This window comes from Acipenser ruthenus, chromosome 2, assembly GCF_902713425.1.
Source record: "Acipenser ruthenus chromosome 2, fAciRut3.2 maternal haplotype, whole genome shotgun sequence".
Taxonomy (NCBI): Eukaryota; Metazoa; Chordata; class Actinopteri; order Acipenseriformes; family Acipenseridae; genus Acipenser; species Acipenser ruthenus.
In genome coordinates, this window is record NC_081190.1 from 13,558,956 (window position 1) to 13,567,704 (window position 8,749).

The following is an 8,749-nucleotide window of genomic DNA, read 5'->3' on the forward strand; positions in this document are numbered from 1 at the left end:
ACACCTGTGAGCAGAAACTGACCCAAGACTGTCACAGCTACTGGAAGCAGGCTGATCTTTGGGACAAAAACTGAACATTTGTGAAACTGCAACAAATATTGTAATGACTGTAATGTGTTTTAGAAAATATTTTTAGCAGATGTGCACAGGCATGTCGTGGTGTTCACAGAACCAGTCCGAGCTGAGCCTGGCGCAGAGTTCGAATCCTGTTGGGAACGTGCTGAGTTATTAGACATGGATTGGATGATTTAAACTAACCTGTATTGATTGAAATAATATGATATACTCTTTGTCAATAATTATAATAATATTGTATATGCTCCTTTCAAAAAGATCTGTATACTCAGTAGAACACAATGGATAGATGTGTGCAGTCTATGAAAGCACCTGCTGGAAGGAGTCAAACTTAGCAGGCTCTTATCATAAGGCCTTGTTAACATACAGGGTTCAACATTAACCAGGGCCGGTAGACGGTAGAGATCGCAGTATATATATATATATATATATATATATATATATATATATATATATATATATATATATATATATATATATATATATATACAGTGCCTTGCAAAAGTATTCAGACCCCTGACCAATTCTCTCATATTACTGAATTACAAATGGTACATTGAAATTTTGTTCTGTTTGATATTTTATTTTAAAACACTGAAACTCAAAATCAATTATTGTAAGGTGACATTGGTTTTATGTTGGGAAATATTTTTAAGAAAAATAAAAAACTGAAATATCTTGCTTGCATAAGTATTCAACCCCCACACATTAATATTTGGTAGAGCCACCTTTCGCTGCAATAACAGCTTTAAGTCTTTTGGGGTAAGTATGTACCAGCTTTGCACACAGTGTTGGAGTGATTTTGGCCCATTCTTCTTGGCAGATTTGCTCCAGGTTGTTCAGGTTGGTTGAACGACTCTTGTGGACCGCAATTTTCAAATAGTGCCACAGATTCTCAATGGGATTGAGAGCAGGACTTCGACTGGGCCACTGTAGACATTCACCTTTTTGTTCTTGAGCCACTCCAATGTTGCTTTGGCCTTGTGCTTGGGATCATTGTCCTGCTGAAAGGTGAATTTCCTCCCAAGCTTCAGTTTTTTAGCGGACTGAAGCAGGTTCTCTTGTAGTATTTCCCTGTATTTTGCTCCATCCATTCTTCAATTTTAACAAGATGCCCAGTCCCTCCTGATGAGAAGCATCCCCACAGCATGATGCTGCCACCACCATACTTCACTGTAGGGATGGTGTGTCCTGAGGCATGGGCAGTGTTAGGTTTGCGCCACACATAGCGCTTTGAGTTTTGGCCAAAAAGCTCCATCTTGGTCTCATCTAACCACAAAACCTTTTGCCACATCGCAGCTGGGTCACTCTCATGCTTTCTGGCAAACTCCAGATGTGCTTTTAGATGGTACTTTTTGAGTAATGGCTTCTTTCTTGCCATCCTCCCATACAGGCCAGTGTTATGCAGAGCTCTTGATATGGTTGACTGGTGCACCATTACTCCACTCCCAGCCACTGAACTCTGCAGCTCCTTCAAAGTGATTGTTGGCTTCTGTGGCTTCTCTCACAAGTCTCCTTGTTTGAGTGCTGAGTTTTGAGGGACAGCCTTTTTTGGATATTATTTTGTTCCCTTTCCCTAATCTATGCATTTGTATTACTTTATCTCTAACTTCTGTAGAAGGCTCTTTGGTCTTCATTTTCCTTCAGATTCACAGCCTGACCAATGATCCTTCAACAGTGGGGTTTTTATCCAGAAAATGTGACAGCAACTTTAATGGTTCACAGGTGGAGGCCAATGGTAAGTTAACTGTGTCCTCGTTAGGGCAATTTCTTTCATCGGTGTAAACTGGGAGCTTCCACAGCACAGGGGTTGAATACTTTAGGAAACAAGCTATTTCAGCTTTTTATTTTTCTTAAAAATATTTCCCAACATAAAACCAATGTCACCTTACAATAATTGATTTTGAGTTTCAGTGTTTTAAAATAAAATATGAAACAAAACGAAATTTCAATGTACCATTTGTAATTCAGTAATGTGAGAGAATTGGTCAGGGGTCTGAATACTTTTGCAAGGCACTGTATATATATATATATATATATATATATATATATATATATATATATATATATATATATATATATAAAAATGTAACTGAACTAATCCTAACTTAGCCGCCGCACGTCATATTCGTTGCACAGTCAGAATCTGAGACTGCGTACCGAAGTGCTGTGTTGGTACTTGTTCCTGCGACATCGCAAATGTTTTACAACTAAGCAAGCAATCGATCAAAAGTAAAGCACTGAAATCAATAAATCATAAAGAAAGTAATTATGGGGAAAAAATGAAGACGAACATTTAGAGTGGAGGCTTCATCTGGCTTCATTATGACAGTGAAAAAAAAGTAACGCTCTGCCTTATTTGGCGTCAGTTTCCCAGACTTTTCCCAGATAAAACAGCAGCTTTATTTGTTGTGAATTCAACATTTCGTTTACATCACATCCAGTCTCACAGTAAGATATCCCGATGGATACCCAGATACGCGATTGAATTGTCTAACTTTTTGATTTGGGATCCGATGTGTTCAGGTCAAAAATGCCATTCACAATCTTTCCAGGACTCGTTGGTATCACGCAGCAAGATAGGCACTGACTTGGGAGAGGCTACACAAGCGACAACGCTCTGAGAAGGATTGTTATTATTTTGTATTATGAATATTGCTTTGATAGTGTTTATTATTAGGATTAGGGATGGGAATTTTGAATGGTTTCCTATTTGAATACACAGGTTGCAACATTTTTGTGTATTCGATTACCCGAACTCTGGTCCCTTACACTCCCAAGAATAAAGGCAAATGCGTGTGTACAAGCAGACAGCATAACAGTGTAAGCCGGTAAAGTTTAGCCGGGTTCACAAATTGTACAAACAATGTCCAAGACGGGATTTCTTCGTTCAATACCCTATTTCCTTAGGCACAAGTTTTTCCTTTTGTTTACTGAATTAAAATACAGAACTCAATGAGCAGCAACGTCACAGCGCGTATCTCTTCCAATTAAAGCAACAGTAGCATAATATTGTGCAAACCACCAAATAATAATTTTTGCTGTAGTGTATTCAGAATAAAACAACACCTATCATATAGCAACCTAAATATTCTAAATCGCTTTAATTCTAACAAATAATATTTATAAAATAATCTTAATAGTGTAAATATTGTAACCTGGCCAAAATGATAGAAAATACATTCCAACATTACAATAGTTTAACATTACTAATTACAACTAGCCATCAAGTACTGACAAGTCAAGTTACTTTGTTTATTCAATAACCTGTAAATAATTCAAAAAAAGGATACCTGGTTGTACTTTTAATGGTCAGTGCAAATGTTGACGTTACTCCATTCATTCACAGAAAGTCAACAGTAGATGTTTTACATTGAACTGCAGTCCAGAGTTAAAAAAATAACTCCTTTACAACTCCAAGTATCTTGCCTTTTTATTAGTCACTGCGTTGTTCTGCTTAACATTTAGTATGTTTTTATATTCATCATAACCTTTCTAATTTCGATGTTACCCAAGTTTGGATTACTTCTTTTAGCACTTGCTATATACATTATTTTATTTCAGTTCACACATTCAGCTCCCAGAAGCTGTTTCACGACTGGCTACAGCTGCAGGAGCTGCTGTGTACAGTCATTACAGCGGAACTCATGCAGGAATCTGTTAACATTAGCTAAAAACAAGGCTATAAAATTGGCAACATTTTCAAACAGAATACGATTACTGTAGAATGTTGCTATTACAAGCATTGCATAATTAATTAGGGTCCTTACGTTTAATATGCAAATAACAACGGGTTTAAGACTGACATAACATAATCGTCAGCATTAAAGAAATAAAAGAAAGACGCATTTGCTTCTACTAGTAGCTAATGTATAAGGTTTTTGTTTCCTTGAATATGTAATGTGCTATTTGAATAGTTTTTATTATTTATTGTTATGTTCGTGTAATCGTGTGTTTGACTACACTGACCCATCCCTAGTTAGGATTATTAAAATTCAGTTTTAGCGTTGCTGTGACCGTATGCTAACAGCTCGGTTGCATGTTTGCTTTTGAATAAATGAGTATCATTTGCACAGATACGTTTTCAAATCTTGAATACAGTATTTATATTTTCCTACAAGCACACAAATGTGTGCCTGTTAAATAACTGAAGTAACATATATTGAAAGGCTTAGTTTAGCCACTTTCTTTTGAGACGTGGGCTCGCTTTGGTTACCATACACAGTTAGAAACATACTGAAAATAAAAACCATCATGAAAAAACATATAAATATATTGGGCCAGATAAAATTGCATCCGGGCCAGTAAAAACACTAGCTCAGTGGCCCAAGGGACCAGTAGTTACAAATCTAACCGTAGAGCACTGACATATTCCAGTTTTATGAGAAAAAGTAGCTTCTTTCGTTACTTTACTTTCATTACTTCATGTCAACACCAAAAACTTGGCAAACATTAATCAACACCAAAAACTTGGCAAAAGGCTAGAATTAAAACCGGCTTCAACTGGTTTTTGTAGAAACAGAAAGGGGTCAGACTTAATTCAGTAAAATAATATTAGCAACTATTATACTGAAATAACTGAATTAGAAACACATATTATAAAATAATTTAATGTTAAACTGTTATACAAATAACTATTATTGTTGAAAGAACATATTACAGTTAAAAACTAAATAATTTCAGTACTAATTGACACTGTCAGAATATTGTAATAATATAAAACCAGCATAAATAATATTGCAGCAAATTATGAACAGGTTACAATGATTTGAACTAAGATAACTGAACAAGTGTTAATGTTAGAAAAAAAGCTTGTCTATGTGCCTTTGTCATTAGTGCACATACACACTTGGAAGCCAGTCAGACTATTGCGCAGGGAAATCTGTAACCTTGAAAGAAGTAAGCCTCTGGGGAACTAAACACAGAGGCTAGGTATTGCAAATTAGCAAAAAGAAAAGGGTAACCCTTTTTAGACAGAACGATATTTGAAACTAAATACCTATTTGATTTTATTTGATTGTGTTGTTACTAAGCATAGAGGTTTAAATAAAAAGTATTCTGATCTAATAATAGAGTGACAAAACTCTCTGAAGAGAATTAATATGTTTTAAGTATTTTGATCTAATAAGAAACATAATATTTAAACTAACAAGTGTTTTTGCTTGTTTAAGGCTCTACTGTAATACAAATAGACAGTAAAAGCAGGAGCGAGCATTTAATGTAATCAATTTAAGAATTAGTTCAGTTTCTCCAACTAAACAAAGTCTATAAATTACAATATCAATTAAACCAAAGAATATACATGTTTAGCTTACATAAAGGTTTTACTGCAGTAAGAAACAAAGGCATTTATTTACAGGGAAACTGTAAAGTGAAATATTTAGATGTTTGTCACAGACACACAGTATAATTCTGGAAAGGCATTAGACCTTCAAAAAATAAAGCTTGGTCTTTGGCACTTCAAAGCAGGATTCGGTGTTGGCTCTTGAAAGCGGGATTTGCCAACCTTGAATGATAACCAAGTGTGGCAAAGTGGCTGCTGATTAGAAACAGGTGCAGAGGTGATGCAGTGCAGAAATAATCACACAAAAGGAAACTGTAATCCGTTTGGAAAAGGGGTCTTTTATTTTAACTCCCGGTCTGGCGACCAAACAATAAACCTCTGGCAATACACACCAATGTGTAGAGCACGGAAGAAACAATAATAAATGGATTGTAGTCCAAATAATAAACACACGTTATCCACCCCACAATAATACAAAACACGGTCACCAGTCCGGGTGCGTGCAGTAATGCTCGTGGTGGGTGATAACAATTTAAACAGTGACTGTGGTGTAGTGTTGTTCTGGGCAGTACTGGCCCAAGGCGACAGCTCCGGAGGCGTGTTAGCCGTCTAATGAATTTACAAAAACAAAAGACAATTACTAACCGCGACAAAACAAATAAAACACTCAGTCTTTCACAGTTTTTAGGAGCTTTCTCCCGGTCCTTCCAGTTCCTTGTCTCCTTAACCAAGTGAAGGAGTAGATTGCGATTTTCCGTCCCCTTTATGCTATCACGCATGACCCCTTGGTAAACGAGTGCAGCTGTCTCTACTACCTGTAGCTGCTACGTCGTTTCCCTTCCGGGTCAATATGTTCCTGCAACAGAGTCTCGCCTTCTTCCAGACTGACCGACTTCCCGGCCCGGGGAAAAGAACTGTCAGGCCAATCTCTTTTGCACTGAACCCGTGAATGCGAGTGATGCGACCTCGCAAAGTTGGCGGTCATCTTCTCTTTCCGGGAACCTTTCCATTCGAAGATGACCGCCACATAAATACTTTTAGAAAAGTATACCAAAGCCGTCATGAGGGAGAATGAGTGGACAGCACATGAGGGTCATCTCGCTACCACCATCTAGTGTTGGTGGATCAGCGTGCAACCTCAAGGACCCTGGTGTTAAAGGCATGGAGGGATCTACGACATTAAGTCGGTAGAACCTGGTAAATGTATGCGGAGTAGCCCAGCTAGCCACAGTTCAAATATCAGTCAACGAGGCACCTCTAAAGCCACACCTCTGGTTGAGTGCGCGGCCACCATCCCAGGTGGGGGTAGGCCAGCATTAGTATATGCAGTTGAAATCATATCCACAATCACACAGTCAGCTCTTGCTGTGGTGCAGACCACACCATTTTCTGCAGCAGCTCAAGCTCTGACACGGGTAACTCTGGTTCCTGTGTGGGCAACCCCAGCTCTTGCCTCCATCGCTGGTTGTTCTCTCGGTGTACCCGGTTGGCCTCTTTTTGTGCAGCAGTTGACTGCACCAATGCTTCGATCAGATCTCCTTCCATTTTTGTGCTGCAGGTTTTCTGTAGGATGCTTTTATACTGCTGCCACCAAATGTGAAAGATTTCACTTGTTTTAGGTTCATTTGCACACTTTCTAAGCAGACACAGACACAAACCAGTACTTTTTAATCACTTTCGTGAATTTTTATTATTTACAGAACTTTAAAACAAAACACAAAACAAAACCTAACTCCACTTTGGTGTGCTAAACTAAAATTTTCACTGTTCTAGCTTTTACACTGGACAGCTAAGCTGTCAAACAAGGTTCACACAGTACCATGCTCATTTGTCGACAACACAGGTCTCTTCACACTGCCACCCTCTTGCCTTCCCACATAAGGACCCATACAAACCTTTGTGTCTTTCTTATATGCCTGCCTGCTAATCACAGGCCGGTGTCCCTCATTAAAATTAGAGCCAGGTGAACCTCCTCCTGGCTCACTCCCATGGCATTCTGGGGTATGTAGTCCTATAGCCCCTCCTGGACTACATTCCCCCCCCTAGTCTGCCACAATGCCCATACAATTGTGCCCGTTTTGAAAAAAAGTAATTTGTTCAACATTTGATTGTTTTGCATTCCCATCCTGGTAAGTTTTTAGATTTGTTCTTTGAAATTAGTTCAGAAATATAAACTAGGCACAATAATACATTTGTAAAACCTTTTGTTGAGTTGCTGTGCCTCAACTATTTGATCTACTGCAGTCAGAAAAGATACAGCTAGCAAAAAGGGATTGCCGTGATCATTTGCCAGCCAGTTTGACTCGGGACCAAAGTGATGTGTATCTGGTGAAGGTATCTTCCCAACAATGACTGAAATCTAAGCTAACCCTGTAGAACCCTAATTTGAACAGTCTAACCGGCTGTTTGAGTCGCACGCAAACATTTGCTATCAGGGGTGCAAATCGTTTTGAAAATTGGTGCTAAAATGGTACTAAACTGTTTTGAAAGAGTCTACTGTTGCTAAATCATCAAATACCACCCTAATCAATCCTCCCTCACAATTTCTCACACTACACAAACCTTCTCTCCAGTGTATATGGCTGGATGAATGCACTGCTTTAGGAATGTATAACATTCATTCATGCTGACATTTTATGCCAGATTCTATTTTTTTCATAGTGTATGTGTGCAGATCTTGTAAAGAAAATTGCAAAAAAATCTTCATTTTGAATTATGATATAATCCACTGCATGTGTTTCGTGCCAATTGTGCCAGTTTTGAAACAAAGTAATTTGTTCAACATTTGATTGTTTGTTTTGCATTCCCATTCTGGTAAGTTTTTAGATTTGTTCTTTGAAATTAGTTCAGAAATATAAACTAGGCACAATAATACATTTGAAAACCTCTTCATTGCTAGCGTGATTCGGCTCATAGGTATTAGAGAGTCGCTGTGCCTTAACTATTTGATCTACTGCAGTCAGAAAAGATACAGCTAGCAAAAAGGGATTGCCGTGAGCATTTGCAAGCCAGTTTGACTCGGGACCAAAGTGATGTGTATCTGGTGAAGGTATCTTCCCAACAATGACAGAAATCTAAGCTAACCCTGTAGAACCCTAATTTGAACAGTCTAACCGTACGCAAACATTTGCTGTCAGGGGTGCAAATCGTTTTGAAAATTGGTGCTAAACTGTTTTGAAAGTTTAGCACCAGAGAGCCTACTGGTACTAAATCATCAAATACTGTCCTAATCAAGCTCCACTCACAGCTTCTCACACGACACAAACCTTCTCTCCAGTGTATGGATGAGTGTGGGTGGGTCATATGAGTAGTTCAGACCCAATGACAATCTATCACCATCTATGGTTGCTAAGGAATAAAACGATGGAACATGTCTACTGGTGCCAGAAT